General features: G+C 44.0%; 1 long non-coding RNA gene across 1 annotated transcript in view; it reads left to right on the top strand.

The window, feature by feature from the left end:
* Nucleotides 1-26,385, top strand: part of LOC146844059 (uncharacterized) — a 113,458-nt gene that overhangs the window by 5,286 nt on the left and 81,787 nt on the right. The window contains exon 2 of the long non-coding RNA XR_014981121.1: nt 2,233-2,325. This is a non-coding gene — a long non-coding RNA (uncharacterized LOC146844059). The remainder of the gene's footprint in view (nt 1-2,232; nt 2,326-26,385) is intronic.

Raw genomic sequence — 26,385 nt, 5'->3', positions numbered from 1 at the left:
AATAGAACCGGCTCATGGACCGCAGCTGTCAAGGCCAGGAGTTTACTCTTTATGAAGTCTATTGCGGCCCTAATAAATTTTACAAAAAAACTGGGGAAAAGGCCACCCGAAATATTATTAAAAATCTACCAAGCAAAATGCGTGAGTTCAGCAGTTTATGGGGCAGCCATTTGGGGCTTCTGAAGAGTGTATATCGATTCAACGCATTGAAAATGGTTTTTTAAGGTTTATCATGGGAGTTCCAGCTACTGCCCCAGTTTTTAACTGCCACAGCGAATTAGGAGTTGTATACATTTCTGATTTAATTAAAGCCCAATCGGTTCTGCTGTGGCACAGAATCTGGACTTCGTCCAGTACTGGCCTTAACAGGGAAGTAATAATGGATGCCATGAGATTGAATAATGCCGGCAAAATAGCTTGACTCAGATATGTCAAAAACATTTTGCAGGATATTGGACGCCCAGAGTTTTTTACCTCACCCGAAAACATGAACTCCATTAACCGAAAGGATTTTTAAAAAGTCTGTATGACCCACCTGGAAGAAAATAGGTTAACTCTTGAGTTGAATAAAACTATGGTGGTCTATCATCAAATAATCACCATAACATGTGATATTCAACCATATCTTTTGTGTGTCGCAGGAGGACATGATAGATATCTGCTAACAAGATTCAGATTCGGGACTTTCCATCGCCTGATCACCCATCCAGACACTAATGATTGGTCAAGGGAACTTTGTCAATGCCCCTGCGACAATATATCACTACAAACCACATTACACGCAATCTTATTTTGTAAATTTTATATTAATGAAAGGCGCAGATGGTTAATTCCCTTATTAAAACAAGGAGGATGGAGGCAATGCCGTCCCGCACTTGTGTACCTTCAGATGTTGGGAAACTCTTATTGCATTGGTTCTGTGGTGGGTTTTCTAAAGAGGGTCGTACGGTCCAGGAAATGCCTACACTACTAAATCACAAGACATGTTATAGGCTGGAATCATCTAGGGCGTCAAGGCTTGTCCTATACATTTTAGATTGCTTAGAAGCATTTTATGAATTTTTTTCTCGCTTCCAGAAATATATCCTTATACGATGTGTAACGTGGAATTATATATGTAACATATGCTTACATTTTTAATACTTTTTTACCAAGCCTGCTTTTATGAATTTTTTAATTTCTAAAATCGAATATAGCTTGTTTTGATTTGATTTGATTTGAGTTAGTCAATCAAGGGATTGGCACGAAAAAAAAAAGCCAACTGCCTGGGGGTAAGGCTAAAAGACCAAGAGCTGTCTCGACATCCCAGAAGACCCTGTGGACCTAGGACTGACTAAAGAAATTTATAATAAAATAACACATAAAGCTAACATCTTAATTTTTGCTTCCATGTACCTCCTTTAGGATGGACAATATATGTAAGATGCTTCACCACAAGGCTTGTAAATTTGAAATATTAACTTAAAAGACAGAGTTCTATGTGGAGGCACACTGGAATGAAATATGTTTTTATTCTTGAAAATTCACATTGCTCATTAATATTGCTGTGCGGCAATGTGAAGAAGAGTATGGCTACTTTTGAAAGAAGGAAGAACATGCTACTCTGAGTACCAAGTACAGTGAATTCACTCTCAATGGAATGTCAAAGTACATCCATCCTGTACGACACAATCTCACCAGTAGCACAGTTTATTTTGATTGCAGCCTTTCTGTTTTTTGGATATGTACTCAAAATTGGTGAATTGGAATTGTGCATTTTCGTGTTCTAAGCTCCTAAAGAAATTGGAGACCGTAGCATGCTTGAGCATGTGATCATGACACAGGAGTCCTTTCAAAGCATAATTTATTCCATTCTGGTGAATTCTCAATTTCAACCATTTTCCTCAACTTCAAGAACACAAGAATAAGGGAGTGTCATTCTTCTGATGTGAGATCAGGGACACTGGCACTGGGAGACCTAAAAAATGATTGTTCGACATCAACACGGAATGCTCTACTTAACAGTACAACAATAAGCATGATCATGCTGTCCTAGAGGAGGTGAATGACTGGGTCTCCCTTTGCTGCAAGAGGTTAAAATTAAGAAACACAGATAAGAGAGTCAGAAAGAATAGACAGTAGACTTCAGCCTTAATTTTCTTAAAATACTGAACAATTCTAGCTTTCTTTCTATCAGGTGTTTCCAAGACGTACGCACATAGAGCATCAAAATGTTTGTTACTCTCTTTTCAGAGTTTCAGTTGTGAAGAACCTGATACACCACCCACAACACAACAATGAAGCCTGCTATTCTTCTCCTGTTCCTTGGAGCCTATGTGTGCTCATGTAAGTTTGATGCAAAACTATTGTTTCAAAGTAGAGTTTTTAGCTATCAATTATGAAGTGTGTGTTTCCGATAGGGTTTGGGTTATTTCGGCTGTGGAATTTCAATAGGTCATTTGGAAATTGTACTGGTCTGTTGGATTGCTTTTGAAAGTACCTGGCCAGTATATAGAATTTTGAAAGTCCAAACACAGATTAATTCAATGCCTACTTGACATGTATCGAGGGTGTTTCCCATTTTTCTGCTTAAACATCATTGCACAAACATATGTCAACAGTATTTTGGACACAAGGAGGTCAAAGGAAAGGGCTGCAGATGGTGTGGGAGTGAGTTGGTCCCTAATACTGTTTGAGTAGGGGGATTGCTGATATGAATTATATCTCATCACTGCACAATGCCATTATCAATGTAGCTGCAGATAACCAGAGTTCATTAGTATTAGGAACTTGAACCACTGTCACTGTGATATTTGCATGACTTTTTATACACATTTAGGAAACAGTGTATAGGAGGATATTAATAGCCGCAAAGAAATCTGTCAAAGAATCAAATGGAAACCACTCTCTATTCCTCCAGGGACATTCTTAACAACACTTAAATACAAGGGCATCATTCATCTTTTAACTCATCAAAATGCAGTGGACATGTGCCCAACAGTATCTCCAATCTGTGGTGAATACCCAGGATGAGATTGTTACATCACCTATCTAGCAACACGAAAAGATGATGGACGGAATGCAGAACATTGTCAAGCATTCACCCCCCAGTCACAGATTTGGTTTTAATCCATCGTTCTTTTGCTCACCACAACACCCCAGTTTGAATCAAGCCAAGTGCAAATCATTCTTGGCCCTGCTCACCATGATAACAGTCCAGTCCAGCCTGAACTGGCAGGCCAGGTACTCCCTGGACAAAAAACTCAAGCATCCTGGGACCAGTTTAGGCATATCACCCCTCATCAGCCAGGCTAGCTTGAATCCAGTTGCATAGCGAGCACAGGACCTACATCTTGGTGCACTCTTCCCACTAAGGGCTACTGGTCCCAGGATACTTGCTTTCCGGTCCAGGGAGCAGGGTCAAGACTAATTTGCATATGGCTGGGTCCAAACTGGGGTGGCATGATGAGCAAAAAAATGATAAACTTAACCCAGCTCTGTGATTAGGGGTGAATGTTTGACAATGTTCAGCATTCTGCCCATCATCTTTTTGTGTTGCTATATCACCTATCTCTCTTTCATGGGGACCTCTTGTGCCAGCACCACAAGATCCCTCGCTGCCTATCTATCAGCAAAATCTCTTCCACTCTAGGTGAACAAAATTTACAGACTGGCTCAAAAATTGTATCTTGGTATGTTCTATCCACTGCAGTGCAGCATGAGGTATATCATTTTCCATGGTGCCTTCACTCCATGCAGATTCCAAACAAGAATCAGAGCATGGCAGTTTCAGCCTGTCGCGACCAACTGATAAAAGAACCAAAATAAGCCTACTCTTGGAAACGCAAGCTCAAGGTTACCACAAATCTGCCTGGGAAGGAGTTTGAAATGTGCTAGATCTCCAGGAACATTTTGCAAAATCTAAATATATAAAGGGAACAGAAATTCACCACATAGCCTAGGACCTGGTTTCACCTGAAGACAACTCAACACTCTCTTGAGGTGGTGGAAGGTAGGTTTATTGCTAAATATACTTCACCCCCCTTCTGTTAATATGAAATGCCATAGAACGCCAGAAACATATCTAGATATGTTTATGCCTACCACAAGCTCCTTCCAACACTTCTTGAGGTCTGGTACATGAGGACAAGAAAAGATCTGCCCCTGGAGGATGATGAAACCCACTGGCCCACAAGCAGCGACCTTATTTGTCACAGAAAAAACATAGATTAAGGAGCAGGATGGTGAATCCCAAGCAGTATGGTCCCAGAATATCGAGGGGCATATTCTCAAGGAGCTATCGCCGAATTAACGGCACTATATCGCAGCCAAAGTCGCAATAAATTTACCGCCCCATTCACAAGCTGATGCTAACAGCCCGTAGCACGAGTTTACCTGTGATAGCAGCAACAGAAAACATCGCCACAGATGACCCCGGGAACTATCGCTAATGAGATGCAGAGTAGGAGTTCCCTGGACAAAGCCGCGATAATACCACTCCGCAACATTCTCAACGACCAGCCACATCGGAAATAAGTCCACAAAACATGCGAAATGGCGCGTTAGCAGCAGGAAACCAAAACCTACCCTGACCTGGTGTAAAGTCGTACGGCAGCCGGCACCAGAAAAGGGAGCCCAGCCCACAGCCACACCTGAAGGACAAGAGATGCCATGGAGCTACTCATCATGCAACTGAGAGCCCCAACAGGCTCACAACATCCACCGCCACCAACCCCAGGCCCGCCACCAACTCACAGACCTCCCCTGAGGCATCGCAGACACAGACCGCGGACCTTCAGGAAACGAACCAGCCTCACAGACATTGCACCAGAGTATGTCATTGCCCACTACAGGCTCAAAAGGACAACCATCCTCCGCATCCTGAACATCATTGCCCACAGGCTGACTGTACCAACACAGCGTACAACCAACATCCATCCTCAGACAAAGCTGCTGGCTGTGCTGCACCTGTTGGCCTCTGGTACCTTCCAACCAACAACTGCCAGAGTTGGAGGAGTCTCAAAGTCAGCCCTGTCAAAGTTCCTCACACCTGTCTTGGATGCCATCATCAGCTTAGTACCCCAGTACCTATACTTCCCCACACTGCGCAGGAACAGCTGGAGACCAAGCAAGGCTTCTACACCATAGCTGGATTCCCGGCCGTGTTGGGGTAAATAGACTGCACACATGTCCTACTTGTGCTCCCTGCCGACACTGCACACAATTACGGCAACAGAAAGCACATGCATTCCATCAATGTGCAGGCAATAGTGGACCACCAGGGACTCTTCACCAATGTCGTCGCCAACTACCCAGGCAGTGTGTATGATTCATACATCTTCCGACAGTCCATCATCAGCAGGCACTGCCAGAATGGCACCTACAGTATATGCAGTGCTTGTTGGTAAGCACTAAATGCACACATCACACACCTCAACTCCACAATCATACAACTCACAACTCTGGTAAAGCACACATTACAAACCCACATACAACATGCCAAACAACATGCCCACCCACCAGATACGACAGCACAACTTACCGTGGGAACCTGGCCTAGCCATGTATATGAGCAACCAACGGCATGGCACCTCAGCCACACATTAGCAGAATGTGGGAAGAGGAGGGAACCAGGCATGTACGAAGGAGGCGATGTGACCGATAAATGAAACCGCACACAATGCCAAGTGTGGCGTGAATGTGTTGGACAGACTGCAGTATGCATACCACACACATATCCATGTCGACATACACCGCTGGTGTTTGGTGTAGTGGACAGTGGACGCAAGCATGTCACCCCAGCCAGGGGAGAACAAGGAAATATAGATTGTTACGTCCCCCCCTGTAAGCGTGAGAGGAGTGGGCTGGCCCGGCATACACCAGTCCAGTGTAGGGGTGTGAATAAAAAGCACGTAGCTCTGGGAGTGGTCCTCTTCCAGAATGCCCAATGTCCCTGCCAGGGCGGCACCTCTCACCCCTCCACGAGGCCTATGCCATGAGCAGTGTTGCCTGGGATCCTGTGCTCCTGCTGCACTTTGGGCTGCTGTTCCACAAAGCCGTCATGGATGCCACTGCGCATCCAGGCATCACTGCTCACCTGCCGACCCCGGCGTGTTTCAAAGAGGGCCCACCACGAGCTGGTGCAAGCTCCAATCCCGAGGCCCCTGACCTTGGCAGACTACTCGGACCATCACGGCCTCCGCGACACAAGTCCGCGGAACTCCTTTCTTTTTGACGTACTCCACCGGCATACTCAGCGGACAAGTAGGACACACATTTGGAACTGAGTCTTGAATATACCATGGCAGAGTACATGATTTAAGGCAGAGTTCATGTCACTATAATCCCTCCGATGTGGTGCCACCAAGTCTATGCATAGGACTCCCACCAAACGTGCCAGTGGGCCCTTGCTGACTCCGGCCTCCGACCTGCACTAAGGTCCTGCAGGCGTCACACCAATCCAATGAAGTCCATCACTCCTCACTGGCTGCACACCTGCTCAGCTCTGGTGCCACTACCTATGTCACCCACAAATGTAATACAAATGCCATTTCAACGTCTTGTGTGAGAGATCCAGGATGAGATGTCTGGACAGCGGTTGGCCCGGGCTGACCGCTGCCTCCGACCGACACTGCTGCCAACTAGGTCGTACTTTTCTGAGTCTTGATTTTTTCATGGCAGTGTTCATGTCACAGTATGCAAGGAGAGGAGAAAGAGGAACAGTACAGCTTGATTCCAGTGGCATGGAGAGCACGGGACCCACGTCTGGGCATACCTGTCCCACTCGGGGTGACAAATGCAAAAACAACAGTTGATGGACAGAATGCAGAACACTGTCATACATCAACCCCAGTGCAGAGATCTGAGACTAAATCCATCGTTTTTTTGCTCACCGTGACATTCCAGTTTGGACCCAGCCATATGCCAATCAGTCTTGACCCTGTGCCTCATGGGAACAGTCCAGCCCGAACTGCCAAGCCAGGTCCTCCCTGGACTGGAAACAAGCATCCTAGGACCGGTTTCGAGTTTCACCCATCTTCAGCCAGGATAGTTTGATTCCAGTGGTGTGGTGAGCAAAAGAATGGTGGATTAAACCCAGATCCTTGTGACTGGGGGAGAATGTTTACATTGTCCAGCATTTCGTCCATCAATTGTTTCTTTTCCATATGTCGCACTAAGTGGAAATGGTATGCCCAGATGGGGGTCCCGTGCTCACTACACCACTGGATTCAAGCTAGCCTGGCTGAAGAAGGGTGATGCCCTGATACCGGTCCCAGGATGCTTGTTTCTGGTCCAGGGAGGACCTGGCTTGGCAGTTCAGGCTGGACTGTTCCCACTAGGAACAGGGTCGAGACTGATTTGCATATGGCTGGGACCAAATTGGGGTGGTGTGGTGCGCAAAAGAATGATGGATTAAACCCAGATCCTTGTGACTGTGGGTGAATGTTTGCAGTGTCCAGCATTCCGTCCATCAATTGTTTCTTTTGCATATGTTGCCCTAAGTGGGATGGGTATGCCCAGATGTGGGTCCCGTTCTCACTACACCACTGGATTAAAGCTAGCCTGGCTGAAGAAGGGTGATGCCCTGAAACCTGTCCCAGGATGCTTGTTTCCGGTCCAGGGAGGACCTGGCTTGGCAGTTCGGGCTGGACTGTTCCCACGAGGAACAGGGTCAAGACTGATTTGCATATGGCTGGGTCCAAACTGGGGAGGTGTGGTGAGCAAAAGAATGATGGATTAAACCTGATCCTTGTGACTGGGGGTGAATGTTTGCATTGTCCAGCATTCCGTCCATCAATTGTTTCTTTTGCATATGTCGCACTAAGTGGGAAGGGTATGCTCAGATGTGGGTCCCGTGCTCACTACACCACTGGATTCAAGCTGGCCTGGCTGAAGAAGGGTGATGCCCTGAAACCGGTCCTAGGATTATTGTTTCTGGTCCAGGGAGGACCTGGCTTGGCATTTCGAGCTGGACTGTTCCCACAAGGAACAGGGTCAAGACTGATTTGCATATGGCTGGGTCCAAACTGGGGTGTGTGCTGAGCAAAAGAATGATGGATTAAATCCAGATCCTTGTGACTGGGGTTGAATGTTTGCATTGTCCAGCATTCCGTCCATCAATTGTTTCTTTTGCAACTGACTCTGTGCAGTGCATGCCTACCACACATTGCTTTAGGTCCCTGCTGATCGCAGCCTCCGGCACACACTGCAGTGGAGTAGGTCACACAAGTCATTGTACAGGCCTCATCGCAGTCTGCATCTCCTTCCAGCTCTGGTGCCACTGAGTGTGCCCTCAAATCCATGGGCAATCTCTGTTTGGACATCGTGGCGTCTTAGCACATGGGCTGGAGGCTGTCTTCATGTACATGTAGCTGATACTGACAAGGTGGAAAAGCGGGATCTGTAGCATTCAACTCCGCCATCTGCCTGTTTCTGCTTGCTTCTGCCCTCTGCTTCATGCCCTGGAAGGACACTTTCCACTGTCCTCCGCAACCCTCCGCGAAATTGCCCTTAGACATCGACAAGTACACGATCAGCTTGCGTGGTACTTCCTCAGTGCACCGCAAGTCAACGTCCCATGGCAGCGTGCTTGTGGCAGCTGCTGTGCATCCAGGGCCACAAACTGTGCTGCTCAAGTCAGAGACCCATAAGGAACGTACCTTGTACTGCTGAGTGTCTGCTCACTGTTGTGGTCTTTGCCAGCACTAACCAACCCCTGGGTGGTGGCTTACACCACCCAACACCCATCCAGCACAGGCGTCATTGGAGATGTGACCCTGGCAATATAAGGGGCCGGGCGCATGTGCCCGTGGCCAGTCCCACAAACTCACTGAGTTTGTCCGTGTGTTTATTATGTATACATCAGGAACAGGGGTCATTCCACATAACATTGTGCTGTGTACAGCGTGCGCATCCATGTCACCGCAGGCAGTAGTGTAGACCTGGGACATGTAACCGTGTTGGACCTCCCTGTGAGTGGGTTGGACAGGCGTACGACAGTACTCCACACATGGATCTGGGTGTGGTGCAGTGTAGGCCTTGCCAAGGATGTGGCTGACGCGTGTGTCTCTGTTGTGGTGTCTGTGCCCCCGTCCCGCAATCGACGATGTTGCCATGTGGCATGCCCTTGTGTGCGTGCTCAGCCGCAGGGGTACATGGGGGAGGCAATGCCCGCTCGGGGTCAGGGATCACACATGCCAACTGTTGTGTGTGTCGCTATTATCGCAGCATGCGCCAAAGATGTACCCTCAACTGCATGTCGGGTTCAGCCAGGCAGGTGCTCTACATCTGTGTCAGCCCTGTCCCTGCAATAGGCCAACACATACGTGGCCGGCCACATTATGCGCAGCATCATCACAGTGTCGTAGTCACGCTTGTGGACATGCACAGACAGGCATAATAATGGTATGCAGTAGGGGTGCACGTGATGCAATAGCACTGCGCACAATAGTGAATGTGCTCGGGGGAGGTGCGGCAGTGAGGCCACGTAACAGACAGTATTGGCGCTCATTAGCAACATGCAGTGCATGTCAGACAGGAATCACTAAGTCACACATATCACACACCAATGAACCAGTGAGCCTGCCAACACATCATGCAGTTCGTACTCTTGACTCTTGTCTCTCTGCACTGTCACAGGTGACCAAGGATATGCACTCTGAGCTTGGATGATGACTCCCCTCCAAGCCCCGAACACACAGCCCAAAGGAAGTACAATTTGGCCCACAAACGCACCTTGGGCATCGTGGTGCACACATTTGGCATGTTGAAGTCACGTTTCAGGTGCCTGGAAGTCACAGGTGGAAAGTTCCTGAACAGCCCAGGCCTCGTGTGCAAGATGATCGTTGCATGTTGTGTATTGCACAACATATGTGTACGCAGCAGAGCCCCATGGATATGAGTGCCAGATGCACCGGACGATGATGATGAAGATGAGGCAAGTGGAATACACCCCACTGCAGCTGCAGCATGAATTGCCCTAGGGACTACATCATTGACAATTTCTTCTCTGGTTGACGTCACATTGTGAGGGTCCTTAGTAGTAATCGCACAGTATGTTGACTGACCACAGGCACAGCATGTGCTAATAAATGCATTCTGAAATAGATTCCCTGCATGCATGTCACTCATCTGTACAGCCACTTCACTCAGACAAGTGGGGGTGTGACATGTTGTGCTGACAATTTAGGAATTTGTTAACGGATGGTGGGTGTGTCACCTCTGTGCAGCGAGGCTGTTTAGGGTGTCACATATCGGAACAGCCAGTTCTGTGTGTCACAGTTGTTACGGTATCCCACTCTTCGGCGTTTCACATGTGTCCCAACTCATTCAATTTTGGCTGTCATATGTGGCCTACAAGTGACAAGAGTACTTCTTTTGGGCTCTGATATGTGCCGCCATGATGCAGGGATCCACCCTGTGACTCAAGTCCCGTGACATGGGCGACATGTGCGTTGGGTGAGTTACTGCCCCTACATTGGTCCATGCTTTCATTATTTTTTGGTCATCGACATGGCACGTCGGTGTGAAAGGGTTGTTGTTTGTCCCTCTGCAATTTGAAGAGGAGATGAGGTTTCACAGTGTGTTCCATGTTTGTTTCTGCATTGGTGCAGATCACATACTGAATGCATGTCAATGTACATTGTGGCTGTTTGTGGGGGACTGCCTATCTGATTTGGACAATGGTCATTTGTTCTGCGTCACAGCTGTGGGGTTGTGCTCGTACGTTGTCATCTCACCGTTTGTTTGGTCTGCTTTTATGGTGCCTTTTTCCTCCAGGTGCATGGGATTTGCAGTCCTGCCACTGGTTTTTGCTGCTTTTTGTATCGCGATTGGCCTCATCACAGCTTTTTTGGCATTCATGTTTCGCATTTTTGCAGCGTGGCGTTGATTTTAACGCTGCCATTTGACGCGTTATTTGCGGAATATCGCATGGTGCCGCCATATTGAGAATGCTTTGTTAACACACCGTAATTTTCCCACGATAGACTGCAATGTTGGAAGTTGCGTTAGGTTACTTTTGCGATGGTTATATCACGTTCTTGAGAATATCCCTCCCGAGTCTTTTATTTCCTGCTACCTTAATATTGTATCACAAATATGTATCACCAACACAGGAACAAGAGAAGAATAGATGGGTAAGAATATGTGTGCTGAACGTGATCCTCCACACTTATTCCTTGATGATATATCTATCTACAAATAACACAAATTTAGAGTTAAAATAAATAGATCTAGACTTACCTAAAATTAGCTTCTTTACATTTTGTTTGTCAATAATATTGCTATAATATTTTAATAGTAAACTCGATATTTTGGTACACAATGATCTCAATCGCCCCAACCAGGTGCGGATCACCTAGATGGGATGGGATGTCCTTTGCCAGGGGCATGGGGGTGGAGGTGGGGGAAGGGGGCTCCCCTTCCAGGTCTAAATGATCCCAGCAGTGTGTATGCCATTAGCACTACACCCATCCCCGTCTTTCGCCATCAGCGATTTATGTATCTGCTCCGTCCCACAATTGCTGCAGCTGCACGCAGGTGCTGTACCACTCACCCATGCTAGATGCCCCTCAAAAGAGGGCACAAATGGAGCAGTACTTCAGGTCGTTACTGCATGACACTCTGAATGATATTGTTACTCAGAACTCAACAAATGGATGTAATACCTCAGGTCCCTCGTCAGTCAGAGGAAGTAATAATCAATTACCAGATGCCCTGGGCACTTAGAAGCCTGCCACCATCTCACGGCAGGAGAAAGAGCAATTTTCTTCCTTCTTTCCTCTTTCTGAGGAACATTATGAATATTATATTTGTACACATGATTTAGTTCTTTTGAAGGACAATTTGGGCCATTGATTAAATAATCAGGTCCTCAGAACCTGTCAGGTCTGTGATCCTCACCCCAGCTAGCTCCAGAGCAGGATCATCCAAGGGATGCAAAGACCCAGCAAATCTGCCAAATAAAAAACCCACAAAAGCAAAGCCAAGAAATATATACATATATCTCTGTTTCATTTCATTTGCTGTTTTCTGTCTTCTAGGTGTTTGTCCATTTCTATTTTATGAGTTTACTTGCTCCCAAGTATCAGCATAACTTTTTAATTAAAATTGAAGCAAGATATGGTCAATTCCCCACGAGTACAATTTGGTCAGTGACGTTCCTGGCAACTTTATTGGAAAGCGGTGGAATAGCTATTATTACAAGCACAAAGCTTGTGGCCACTGCTATCCAGTGCTTTTCTTGCCAATGTAGTCAGAGAGCTAATCCGATGTGGACCAGTTAGCCCTGAAGCTCATTTGAGATCATCTATTATAGCCTCACTCAAATAATAAACACAGTCCTTCTCAGGGTGAACCACAGAAATTGCTAAATAAACCTCTGCTTAACCCTCTGGTAGCTTGTCACAGAAGTAGCCAGGCTTAACTTAGAGGCACATTGTAAACTATTTATGCAGTCTTCAAACAGTAATAAAGTGAAAGCACAACAAATCAACAATTCCAAACCAATTTAGAAAAGCAGAGAACCAATAATAAAAATGTGCCAATCATTGTTATCTGGTCACACTAGTCGAGCTCCAAGTCAAAGGTTCAGGCCCAGCGGGATGGAGCGTGAGTCTGATACACATACCGGGTTCATCTCAGTGGAAAGTTTACCTTTTACTTAGCCCAGTTACATGTGAGGAGACTCAGCAAATGCTTTGCAATGGCGGGGAAGAGCAAGAAAATCAGTGTTTATGATATTTGTCCTCGTTAAGCCTCAGCTCGGGAGGCTTAAGGATTTACATGATTTTGTAAATCTGGGGCAGCCTCAAAATCCATGGGTGTTGTGTAGAAACACCTACCACAATGCCCAAGGAATGCCTCCTGATGGAGCGGAGTTTACCAGCTCGGGTTACATACACACCACAACACTCATTTGGGCCCATATACATTCATACATCGAGCTAGTAAATATCAGCTGCGATCAATATTGATGTACCTGTGTGAAACTCATCTCACTAACTCTTACCAACCCTGTCTCATTTGGTTAAATTTCCTTTTGTCGATAGATCTGATTGTAGATTAGAATAGGCAAGAACTTACATTAACCTTCATTTCAAAAGAACACAGACTCAAAAGAGTTTTAAAAGTTTATCTGATCAAAATGATTTGTGAGTCAATATCAAATACACATTAATACACCAAATTCTCACGAGGAAGGGAAACTACAGTTAATTCAATATCACATTCACAGTTAGAATTCTTGTGATGACAGTACCTGAAGGGGGAGAAATAGAGAGCAGTACATGGACATACTACACATAATTATATTTACCTAGAATGATATGAGGACCTGGACATCAGAGGATCAAAAATTCAGGAAAAGGTTCAGGACAGGATAGGTGACCTCTTCTAGTGCAATGCCAGCGTTGCACCCCTCTCTGGAACTACTCTCTCCGCTCGGGCTCGTCCGGAAACCCCTTCCTACATGTGCCTCCTCGGTTCTGATTCCACGATCTTCCCTAGTGTTGCATTCTTCAATAAGCTCACGGACAGCATCATAGCATGCTCGGGCAACATCTCTGCATAGCATCTGTGTCTAACTAACTAACCTACCTCAGTTATACTATTCTTGTGTATGATCCACCCCCAAATGTTTCAATTATCATGTACACCCCTAATTTTGATTAGGCCAGGCACTGGGGAGAGGACATCACTCCATACTAAGTGTGATAAGTGTAAGTGTCATATTTTCTTTAACTTCTTTGTCTAATATCTCGCGCCTTAGTTTTACTTTCCCAAGCTTCATTCCCACCCACATTTCATATGTGGATCAATATATTTATGCAGCATTGTTTTACTAAATTTCCTCTTGCTGGTTCAAGAGCTGAGTTTCCAATGCGCTTCTAGTGTGCATGTCCTTGGCTTTAGTCCAATTGATAGGTTAAAAGAAGTTTTCCCTTTGGGTAAATCGGATATTCAGCATTTATCATTCCCATATAACCTCCTTATAGACCACAAAGCTCACACACAAGGTTGATGATTGAGGCACTTATAGATCAACTACAGTCTCATAAAGATATCAATGTTTTTTTTTAATCAATATTACAAATACATAAATATGAACTGCCCATATAAATTCAATCACATTAAAATTCATCAAAATTCATATATAGTCAGCAAAACATTTACCAAATTAAAACATGTACCTTTTAAAATCATTAAACAACATATAAAAAAGGAATAATACAGAAAAAAGACAATGCACTGTGTCTTTTAAAGCGTTAATTTGGACATTTGTATAGACAGCATCAGGCATGGGTCTAAATTCCCTGTCTGTAACTATTTGCTGACCGCCAAATTTAACCACATATGTAGGCGTCGACGCGTTTCGATGGTATAGTACCAATAGATACCACCTTCTTCAGGACTATACTTTTTTTCTTCCTCAACTTTAAAAGGCCAAATCACATATTTGCCTAGACAGTAAGAATACAAGAATTAAAAAACCATATAACAAATTATCAACGTAATAATCCTTCACATATCCAACAGTTCACATATAACATTGGTAGTATTTTTTCAAAGTTTTTATGCAAAAATGTTTCACTCCAGAGGCTTGTTAGGAAAAATAAGTGGAACAGTCATCCATTTATGCCATAGTTATAAGAACCATACACTCACATACATCGTACTTCCTTTTTCCTAATGTTTATCTAATGGACTTATTAAGTCTCAATGCTCACCGGTGCAACTGCACTCAGTTGGAGTATGTTCTGCCCATCTCAATACCATGATACGATGATCACGAAAATTTTAGTTTTCTCTACAACATTAAGAGATATCTGTTAGTTATATCATCACTTAAGTCTAATAGTGAAGCTCTTATATATATTCATTTGGTAGGTACCTTATGGATTAAATCCTTATATGGATGCCAGCAAATCGATATCAATTTGGGGCACTTCCCCGAGCTCTGGACCACCTGATAAAAACTATCATTATAAGAGAAACGAGATTACCATAACGTTTTGGTTACGCATAGGCAGCACTTAATTATTTGTTCACAGTAGTCGTTTTTCCAGAGTGTGATCAATTCCAACATCCTCACCTGATCGAAGAACGAGCCCGAGGTGAAATAATTTTAAGTGCTGTTTCAGTTTGTTTATAACGCACAGGTGAGGATGTTGGAATTTATCACACTCTGGAAAAATGACTACTGTGAACAAATAATTAAGTGCTGCCTATGCGTAACCAAAACGTTATGGAAATCCCGTTTCTCTTATAATGATAGTTTTTATCAGGTGGTCAAGAGCTCGGGGAAGTGCCCCAAATTGATATCGATTTGCTGGCATCCATATAAGGATTTAATCCATAAGGTACCTACCAAACGAATATATGTAAGAGCTTCACTATTAGACTTAAGTGATGATATAACTAACAGATATCTCTTAATGTTGTAGAGACAACTAACATTTTCGTGATCATCGTATCATGGTATTGAGAGTGGTCAGAACATACTCCAACTGAGTGCAGTTGCACCGGTGAGCATTGAGACTTAAACATTAGATAAACATTAGGAAAAAGGAAGTACGATATATGTGAGTGTATGGTTCTTATAACTATGGCATAAATGGATGACTGTTGCACTTATATTTCCTAACAAGCCTCTAGAGTGAAACATTTTTGCATAAAAACTTTGAAAAGATACTACCAATGTTATATGTGAACTGTTGGACATGTGAAGGATTATTTCGTTGATAATTTGTTATATGGTTTTTTAATTCTTGTATTCTTACTGTCTAGGCAAATATGTGATTTGGCCTTTTGAAGTTGAGGAAGAAAAAAAGTATTGTCCTGAAGAAGGTGTTATCTATTGGTATTATACCATCGAAACGCGTCGACGCCTACATATGTGGTTAAATTTGGCGAAGTCAGCAAATAGTTACAGACAGGGAATTTAGACCCATGCTTGATGCTGTCTGTACAAATGTCCAAATTAACGCTTTAAAAGACACAGTGCATTGTCTTTTTTCTGTATTCTTCCTTTTTTATATGTTGTTTAATGATTTTGAAATGTACATGTTTTAATTTGGTAAATGTTTTTGCTGACTATATATGAATTTTGATGAATTTTAATGTGATTGAACTTATATGGGCAGTTCATATTTATGTATTTGTAATATTGATTAAAAAACATTGATATCTTTATGAGACTGTAGTTGATCTATAAGTGCCTCAATCATCAACCTTGTGTGTGAGCTTTGTGGTCTATAAGGATGTTATATGTGAATGATAAATGCTGAATATCCGATTTACCCAAAGGGAAAACTTCTTTTAACCTATCAGTTACTGGGTGCTCCATCCCTTTGGTGTGAGAGCCCCCTCTCCTTGGTTTCAAAGTTTAGTCCAATTGAGCAATCAGAGTTCAGAGCGGGTTTTCAGTGCGCGTGCTCATCCATCAGGTGGGTAGGGATCTCAGTCACCCTCCAAGGTCCAAATACAAACTAGTAATAAAGTCAAAGAAAGACATGTTAGAATACACAAATAAATGAATTCAAGGTATACCACTTATTTCTACTCTAATCCCATTTACTTAATTAGATCTTTTGCATTAGTAGCTTAGTAGAACTTTCAAGATTAGTTTCAGCATAGCATGCGCATTACTGTGTGAGTTTCAAGCGGCCATCTTAAAAGCTATTCCGCAGTTGCAAAGTTTTCCCCCAAGCAAAGAAGACGTCATACTTCGTAGATGCAGTAGACGCATGCGCAGTAGAAATCCCGTGTTTTCGGCGGCCATTTTAGTGACACTCGAATTACTCGTTAGTAATACACCTAGGCAAGCATGCCAAGGAATGTCGTGCAATATTAGTATTCACAGATATGTTGATTAGATTATTACATGTTATTCAAGAGAATTGCATACGGGCAAGTTTCTTTAATACGAAACCTTGCTCCATCACACCCTAGAGCACAGAGTAAAGTGATGCAGCAATTTGAGCTCTGTCACCTTACTCCAGATTTATGAGGCCGCAGAGAGCCATGCAGAGTGGCTTTGCATGGCTTCATACATCTGATTCAGAGCTGTGCGTCAAGCATGTACCACTTTATGTGGTACAAAAGTGATGCTAGGCTCTCATAAATAACCCACAGGACCTAGAGAGGCACCTATTCGGGTGGTCAGGACTCACTCCAGCAAAGGTTAGTAGCAGGGTCCAGCAAGGTCCAGTTGGTGCTGATCAACTGCTCAGTTGCATTGGAGGCCTCTGGAAGCTTGTTGTGTCCCTTTAGCTCAAAATGAAAGATCATCCATCTGACCCTTGGAGACACTTCTGAGATCCCAGGATCAAGGCAAGCAGCGCCAGTGTTCCTTTGAGCTTCAGAATGCAGGGTAGTCCTTCTTCTAATTCTCCACTGGTCCATGAGTGTTCTAACAAGAGGTCCTGAGGGTGCTACTTGTATACCCAGTACCAGCTTGTGTGTTGGGAGTCACCCCTTTTGCCTAACCCTTAAAGGTTTCTAGTCAGTTCTACCCCTTCCCTCGGTTTGGCTCCAATCTGTCTAGGGTAACAAAGGGCAGGCAGTCCCATAGGTGGGTTGCATATGCCAGTGACAGAACAGGAAGATTCAGAAGTCATGAAGGGGGTGGGCACAGCCCCCCACAGGCTACACTTTGAAGCTCAGGACGGGCTGAGCACAAGCCCAGGCCATCATGCTCAGGAGAGTAACAACCAAGGTCCTTTTGTCACCTGCTTGGAAGGAATACACATCACACCACAGGAGGGCAATTAACAGCAAGGTGATCATGGACACTGGCAGAAAGGCACATTTGTTTAAGGCAGAAAAATGCCAGCTTCCGGTTAAGTCAGAAAAATGCCAACTTTCTAAAAGTGGTTGTTAGACCTGACAGCCTTAGGGTGGTCTTCCCCAATGTTTTGCCTGCCTCAATCAATTTTCTGACCGTATTTGTGCTGGTGTTACGACTATGTGCACTAACCTGAGCAAAAGTGCTTCTGCTCTCTCCCCTGAACTTGGTAATATTGGTTTAACACCAAGTGACATATTTAATTTACTTATAAGCTCCTCATAAAGTGTGTTACCTATGCTCAGGGACTGTAAACTAAATACTACCAGTGGGCCTGCAGCGCTCATTGTGCCACCCACTTAAGTAGCCCTCTATCCATCACTCAGGCCTGTCATTGCAGTTTTACTTTGCCACTTTGACCCGACAAGATATATACATATATGTCACCCCTAAGGTAGGCCCTTTATGATCCACAGGGCAGGGAGCAATGTATTGAAAAGGCAGGACATTTACTTTTACGTTTTAAATGTTTGGGTAGTTAAAAACATGGTTAACAGCCGCCAGCAATATCCATGCCCCCCTCAGGAAAATCAAAGCAACTGGGCACCATGATGCTCAGAGGTGGTTTGCAAAAGATTTAAAATCCTGAAAATTAGCCCTGCATTGCACTGAACGTATTTGGAGATGGAATTACTCGCCTCATAGAAACGATGTTTATCAAGCTCAATTTAAACAATATTAAAAATCTATCTTACAAACTAAAGCCACCTATTTTTCAAACAAGATCTTGAATTCTACAAATCAAACTAAAGACATATTTACGATTGTGACAGAGTTATCCAATCCAGACAGAGTCACAGCAAAATTAGTCCCTACTCAGGCATGATGTATCTCTCTGAACTATTTTTTTATTGACAAAATCAGTACCATTAAAGCAAGTATACTCGTAAATCCCTTCCTTGGTGACCAGTCTGTGTCCCTCAGGAACCCTCATTCTTTACATCAGTTCCCTGCAATTAGCAGAGACGGTTTCCTGGACTTGCTGACCAAAGTTAAATCTGGTTCCCCCGCTGACAGCTGCCCCCCTCAAATTCTGAGAGAAGTCTTCCTTGCATGCCTGATCCTGCCCTTTTTCAATTGAATGACTCGCTAACTCAAGGCTCAGTCCCTAGATCCTTTAAAGAAGTGGTAGTAGTTCCACTAGTTAAGAAAACAGGTGCAGACCCTCTAGTCCCATCTCACTGCTCCCCTACCTGGCTAAGCCGATGTTGCCAACTGTCTCTGCTCTATTATTGAACAGTCTCAATTCATAGACTCTCACAAAGCATTATTTCGCCCTTCTCATTCAACTGAGGCTGTATTTCTTGATAGTACTAAATGAAATGAGGAAAGAAGCAGATAAACGCACTACTCAGGCTTTAGTGCTCCTTGATCCCTCGGCCGCTTTTGACACGGTCGACCATGATATCCTGGTGGACCGTGTCAGGGATGCAGGATTTCAGGGACCTGCCCTCCAATTGCTGTCATCCTTTTTAGATGATCGCTACCAATCAGTCCACGTTTGCCGATTCATGGGTCTTTGAGTTAAATTAACCTGTGGTGTGCCGCAAGGTTCGTCCTAGTCCCCACACTTTTTCAATCTGTACCTCTCTCCACTTATTCAGTCTCTGGGTGAAAGAAAGGTTTGCACTTTCAAATATGCTGATGACTTGCAATTAATATTCACCATCGACAACACCCCGAACTCCATCTTGAATTTCCAGACAACTATGTTACATATACACAACTGGATGAATAATAATCACTTAAAATTAAACCCAGACAAAACTGAACTGATTCTAGTTGGTGGCTCTCGAAATCCTTGGAACTCGAACTTCTGGCCTGTGGAGCTGGGAGTGCAACCACTTCCATCTTCATCGGCCAAGAGCCTTGGTGTCACAATTGATAGCGACCTGACTTTGAAGACCCAGATTGGGACGATAGTTACTACTTGCTTTTTTCAATTTCTGAAGATCAATTCAATTTGAAAAACTTTATTCGACAATTAAGTCATGAAAGTATCATACATCAACCATCTGCATACACATATATTAAAACAAAATATCATAGGCACACAATTTTTATACTTAAACCTACGCTATTTAACAATTTGAGTAGATAACATTAATCTCTAGTCATCCAATTAAATAAAAGCGTTTCAACTTAATTTAATTTAAGCAAATAAATCAATGAATGAAGAATGAGTAAATACATAGCTACATTCGAGCGCCTATTCATTGAGCGCTGTTATATTTATCTGTCTAAGCCGTAGTATCCAAGCCCACTTTATGTATTTTGCCATTGCCATTGCAATTATCGGGCTCGGATCTGAACACAAGATTCTTAGTGCCTCCTCGTGCCTTCGGGTACCTAAAAGCCGGCAAACGGGTAATACCCATTTTTTCCGTGGGAGCTCATAGAGAGGACAAAAAAAGAGAAAATGACTCAGGGATTCAGTCGTGTCCCTACATTTAGGACATTTGTCCTGGGAACCTTTAGACCATTTACATGTAAATGAACGGATAGGGAGGGTACCTATCCTAAACTGGAAATAAAGTTTGCGATCAAACGGAGCTTCAATCAAGCCCCAGAAAAGTTCCTGTCTAGGGTGTGCCTTAATCTCTATGTATCTAGCTGTTAGCTGGGATATACTCCCCTTTGAAATGGATTCCATAGCTATAAATTCCCAGTACTTGGCTTTAATGATTTCTTTTGAAGGGAAGACCGCATTTTGAGGATCATCCCATAAGTTGCTCCATCCCAGTCTGTTAAGTAATAGTTTAATAGACCTCAGCCAGTCTATTTTATGGAAGAGGTCTTTCTCCATTATTTCTTTTAAGCCCAAAGCATAGTGCTTGAGCTCCTCAGTTGACCAGACCCTACGCCAATACAGCAATGGCCGCAAATTAGCAGTGTCTTGTAAGGTTTTCAAGCCGAGGTCCCAGAACAGAGGTAACAAGGGAGTACTTTGTGGAACACCAACAACTTTCCGTATAAACTCGCTCTCCATAGCATTCAAACGTTTTGGATTATTGCCAAACCCCCATAGCTCAGAACCATATAAAGATGAGCTACGTATCTTCATTGAATAGATTTCGAGGAGTGGGCCTATTGGCTGTGTCTGCGAGGTTTTAAATCTTTTCAAAAGGAAACCTGTCTGTTGTTGGAACTTCAAAATAGAGAAGTCTAATTGACTTTTCCAACGCATATTCTTCTGCAATGTCACTCCCAAATAAGTGAAGGCATCCACCTGGTCCAGGGGAAAGCCATTCATAACAATTACACCACTATAGGGTTTGTAAGTTCTACATGGGTTAGGGCCATTAAGGACCATGAACTTGGTCTTGGAAACATTTATTTCCAAGCCACGAAGCAAGCAGAACTCTTCAAAGCGTCGGAGGGTAAGCTGTAGGCCACTCGGAGTTTTAGAAATCAGCAGCGTGTCGTCCGCGAACATGAGAACAGGAATACGAGTGCCCGTCATAGCTGGAGCATCAGAGGGGACACGGGAGAGGAACTCTGCCACCCCGTTCACGAAGAGTGAGAACAAGGTCAGTGCCAAGACACAACCTTGCCGTACTCCTCGCTTCACGGGGAAGGACTCCGTTACCTCGCCCTGCCGTCCCCACCGGACCCGAGCAAAATTGTTCTCATGTAAGCGGACGACCAGTGCCAACAACTCCGGCGCCATCCCCAAATCCTCCAATACTTGCCACAACTTGTCTCGTGGTACCAAATCAAATGCCGCCCGTAGGTCGACAAACACGGCGTACAGAACCCCTTTTTCTAAAACTACTGTCCTCCAATAGAGGACAATAAACCTAAAGACCTGGTCAATAGTGCTGGTTTTTGGGCGAAACCCAGCCTGTAGTGGACTTAAAACATTGTTGGATTCCATCCAGGTCTGGATTTTGCCCAGAACCAGCCTACCCAAGATTTTTTGTAAAGCATCTATCAAGCTAATGGGCCTATAATTGCAAGCCAACGATTTGTCCCCTTTTTTATATATTGGGACAATTTCGGCACCTTTCCAGGAATGGGGAATCACCATTCCCTGAGCTATTGCATTAGCTAGGTGGGTAATATATACAGACCATCTCGTTCTATTGTGCAGAAATACATCGGCCGGGATACAATCCATGCCGGGTGCACGACCCTGAGTAACCATATCAAGTGCAATATCAACCTCCTCAACACTAAACACGGGGGTATTATAAAACGGCCTCTCCTGGTGAGGCGTTCTAACGTCCTCAACGCCTTTTGAATATTGTGACTTAAAAAAATCTACCCAGGAACTCTGAGGAACATGATTGTGAGGACTGTCAGTAATTTCGCCCTTCTTCCATTTAAAAATATCCCAGAATTTTTTCTGGTTTTTATCAGCACATGCTGCTTTTAGGTCTTGCCACTCACACTCATTCCATTCCTTTTTGGCTTTCCATAGGGTTTTTTTATGAGTATTGCGAGCTAATTTAATCTTGCTTGCGTAATTTGTTTTAAGAGCAAGTCCCAGATCAGTACGGGCTTGTTTGCAGGAGGCATTATACCAACTCTCCTGTTTGCTTCTATGGACTTTCTTACCTACAAAAGGTCTACAGAAACATGATTTCAATTTACCAACTAGTTTTTCATGGATTTTCTCAAATGCAACTCGGGGTTGACCTTTATTATCTACTTCCATAATTGACGTCAACGCCTCTTCAACATGGGACTCAATGCTCCCTATAAGGTCTGGATGTTCTGCTACGTTACGCCATTTTAGGTGGCGTTCGTCGTTTCATAGAGCTTCAACCAGACCTATCATTTTAGGAGCTTGTTCTATTCTGTCTCCCATTCCTAAATCAAAGATAGCGACTAATGGGTTGTGATCGCTTTCTATCCGCGTCTCGACCACCATATCCACGAGTGTATGCCACATCCTCAAGTGGACCAGGACATAATCTATATTGCTTGCCCTATTACCATTAACATACGTTTTGTTACATATCCTATCTGATGTAGTTCTGCCATTGGCCGCCCTCAGTTGGTTGCCCAGGCAAAACCCTTTCAGATGCAGGGCCGCCTCAGTCCACTTGCTAACTGCCTTTGACTCAAGCTGTGGGACACCCCATTTTAGGTCCTCTTCCTCTGTTAAAAGCAAATCTTGAGGGCCTAATGGCTCAAAAGTCGTATTGAAGTATCCCGCAATAAGTGGGAGCACATCAATAGGACTAGATTCTACAAAGGTACTTAATGCAGATACCACCGCAGATTTTTTCCCACCTGGCAAGCCCCTTGCATATACGTTATATATGTCAATTTTGAGGTTTGACGAACTGGTCAGCCTAACTCCCAATATGTCAGCATTCTGTGTTTGGATGGGTTGGATTTTACATTCCAGGCTTTGTTTGACCCAGATGACCAAGCCTCCTGATGCCCGACCCTTGGACTTTTTCTCCGCTAAAACAAAGAAATTCAGATAGCCCACCATGAACACAGGCTCAAGTGACCATGTCTCCTGGAAAAGACAGATATCATGCTTACTGATGAAGTCTGCCCACAAAGGGGAAGATAGTTTGGAACCTATACCCGCTACATTCCAAGATAGAAACAATACATGACCTACAGAATAGAATCCCCCTTCAATATTCCCTCCAATTGCTATAGGGGAAGGGGCTACATCTTGTGGGAAATGAGGGGTACTCTCAATGTCAAAAGTTTCGTTTTGACATTCAGCTTGGAAACCTCATTCCCTAGTCCCAATCATGTTTACTTGGTCAAGGGGTGTATTAACGTCTCTGCCATCAGCTATACTAGGCGGCTCTCTTTGGCATATACCCTCATCTGCCATTAAAGCCACATATAATTTTTCACAATTGTCCAGAGTCGCTATGGCTGCATATGACACCTCGTCATTAAGATGTACTCTGCCATCAGTCAGTCAGTCGCAGTCCGCTAGCCCAGAGAGTACGTCAAATCTATTAGTGGATCTTATGTCCGCATAAGTGCTTCCAGTTATCAAGATCAAGAAAATTTGCAGATTTTCTTACTATGTAAGCTGTTATTCTGGATATTCTTTCTCTGGTCATTTCTCATATTGTCTTTGTTAACTCAATTTACTTTGGCCTCTCAGGGTATTTAACAAAAAGATCGCAACTGGTGCAAAATCAGGCTGCTAGACTGATTTATCACCAGCCAAGATGGCACCATATCACTCCTCTTATGAGGAAGCTACATTGGCTCCCTGGCAACACAACGTTGTGCATTTAAGATTGGATGCCGTATTTTTAAATCCCTTCATAGCATATGCCCGGAATTTGTTTCCACTCTTATCCAGAGGTATGCCCCCACCCGGAACCTGAGGTCATCTCATCAGAACCTTTTGGCTATCCCCACATTCAAACGGAAGACACTGCACTGAACTCGATTTGTGGCCTTGGCCCCTCATTTCCAGAACTCACTTCCCTTTAACATCAGATCCTCTACAAGTTACTCTCATTTTAGGAGACTATTAAATACTTAGTTGTTCTCCCAGGCATATGAATGATCTAATGAGCAGCAGGCGACTTTTTATATTTAGCGCCAAGAAACCTTATGATGTATGTGCGCTCTAGAAATATTTTTAACATAACATTAAAAAAACTCCCAAATTTGTTATTCACTACGGCAAGACCTAGCTCTCCCATAGGATAGCATTGGGGTTATCTTCTTTTAAATGTAATTCCCAACTCTGAAGAGATAGGTTTTTCAAGTTTGGTGTCTCTGGACTCACAGGTTAAAAACACAACTGATGATTGGATTTTAAGTTGCAAATCTGAAAATGGCACTTTTAGAAAGATTGTGTTTTCTTGCATTAGCCATTCTATGCCTGTTGCCTGCCTCTGAATACACATCTGGGGTGGGTGACAGCTGGTCTTTGTGGATTAATTCTAGACAACCACAAACAAATGAGGCTTAGGTGTGACTGATGGGCCATCTATTTCCAGATTGGCCATTCTGGGCAGGATGAGAGGGAGGGACTGACACACCTGAATAGTCTATGTCCTGTCCTGTCCTCACACAAAGGGCCGCATATCCCCCATATACAGTCTGTGGCCAGGGTGGGAAGGGAGGACATCTGTGCACTTTAAAGCTTTTATTGAAGCCTCTCCCACTTCAAAGGCATAAATGGATATATGTACTGGACCTCCGACACCATAACTTCAGTACACTTCTGGAACTGTGACCACTCGGCCAGGAAGTAGAATTGCTGTGCTGTTGGAAGGACTGCCACTCTGCTGGACTGCTGCTTGCTGTGCTATTGCCTTGCTGAGCTGCTGCCTCCTGTTCTCCTGCCTGGATGAGAAGGACTGGACCTGCATCATTTGAACCCAGAGTGACTCCAAGGGCTTGCTGGCTTGCCTCCTGTTCTAAGTCTCAAGGATATCTAAGACTTCAACTACCTGCATCTTCATCTGCACTCTTCAAGCTGTGAGTCTGTCCCGCAAAGTGGTGCCACCCCAGCCCTGGACCTCTGGAATTGAGGCCTACGGTGCAACTACAACCAGAACTCACACATCCTAATTGGAACTGGCACATCTTCACCTTTGCTTGGGTTGGAACCGGTATATCCGTATTGAAGCATGAAACGGAGTCAGCCCATCGCAATCAGAACCAGCCCATCGCATTCTGAATTGATGCTTCACATGCTGTGAGAGAAGTAGCCACACATTGCCTTAGGAACCGACGCCTCTCACTCACAAAAATGCTTTCCCAGTTTCCTTCCTCCAACTGCACCAATGAACTGCTACCATCAAACACAAACATTCCAGGAATACTTGCTAGTCAAGCATTTCTGGTAACTAACAACACAACACTGCCCCCCTCCCTTACGTCAACCCAAAATAAAATACTAATACATATGTGTCTGGGGGAAGGAAAGGAAGAGGGAAAAGAGGAAAAGAAGAACATATATACATGCAGTTAAACAAAAATCTATATATACAATACATTTGACCAGGGAATTGCCAATTACAAGTTGTTCACCAAGTAATCCTTCACCTATCTGGAATCTTCCTTTCCTGTCTCTTACCAATCTATGTTTGAAGTTTAAGTCGGATGATGAAACCAATTCAGTGTCAACCTCATTTAAAGACTGAGGCATACAAACCCCTTCCAACACTGCTATCCCAACATCTTCACTGTTGGCAGATTTCTCCAGAGAAGGTGGAGTGTTACCTCCTGAACTCAAACTAGATTTGTTAATAGCGCAATCATCCATCCACTCAAAACTACTGCCTTTACTATTAACATCCTTCTCATCCACACATTATTCTTTGGCCACCCTTTTAAAATTCCAAACGTTGCCGTTGCTGAGTCGAACTGCATTCTGCAGTACTTCCGCCCCTTCTTCTGCGTAAAAAAAAACATTTTCTCCTATTTTTTTAATACATACACAATCCCCAACTTCTATATTGGCAGGTCTCGTGCCATGTATTAAGTCAAAATATTTTTTGCTCCTGTCATGCACACATTCCATTCTGTTCTTAACCTCTTCCTTTGTCCATTGTTCCACACCAGATAAACACATCCAAACAGGATTATACTTAGACCTGGGTTTA

Source organism: Triturus cristatus, chromosome 4_1 (assembly GCF_964204655.1).
Source record: "Triturus cristatus chromosome 4_1, aTriCri1.1, whole genome shotgun sequence".
In the NCBI taxonomy this organism is placed as follows: Eukaryota; Metazoa; Chordata; class Amphibia; order Caudata; family Salamandridae; genus Triturus; species Triturus cristatus.
This window is presented reverse-complemented; position numbering and strand designations above follow the sequence as displayed.